Genomic DNA, 439 nt, shown 5'->3' on the forward strand with positions numbered 1-439 from the left:
CCTTGGGATTCACACCACTGTTTCATTTGGAGTTAATACTTGGACTAGAGCATTGAGCATATGCAGGAGTTAATCTTCTGGTAGCTGGACAAACTTTTGCCTGGTTTGCCTCAGGCAGTTTTACCAAATGTCAGAAATGGAAACACTCACAGATTACAAATGCTGCTGCCAGCTGTCCTGCTCTCCATCTCTAACCTTTCCTTGTGTGTGGAGGGGTTGGATTTACTCAGTCTACCTTTGATGGACTCAGTCACTTCTGCCCTGTGTGTTCTGGAAGCTTTGAAGAATCATATTTAATATGTGTCTTCTTATTCTCTATATGTACTTGGGGTTTTGTTTTCACAATTTTGTGCTATTCATTATTTTGCTTTCTATTTTTTTTTTTTTGAGAGAAATTACTGGAAAATTGTTTTTTACTTGCTGCTATTTTTCATATGGA

This window comes from Bison bison, unplaced genomic scaffold, assembly GCF_000754665.1.
Source record: "Bison bison bison isolate TAMUID 2011002044 unplaced genomic scaffold, Bison_UMD1.0 scf7180017864535, whole genome shotgun sequence".
NCBI classification, from domain to species: Eukaryota; Metazoa; Chordata; class Mammalia; order Artiodactyla; family Bovidae; genus Bison; species Bison bison.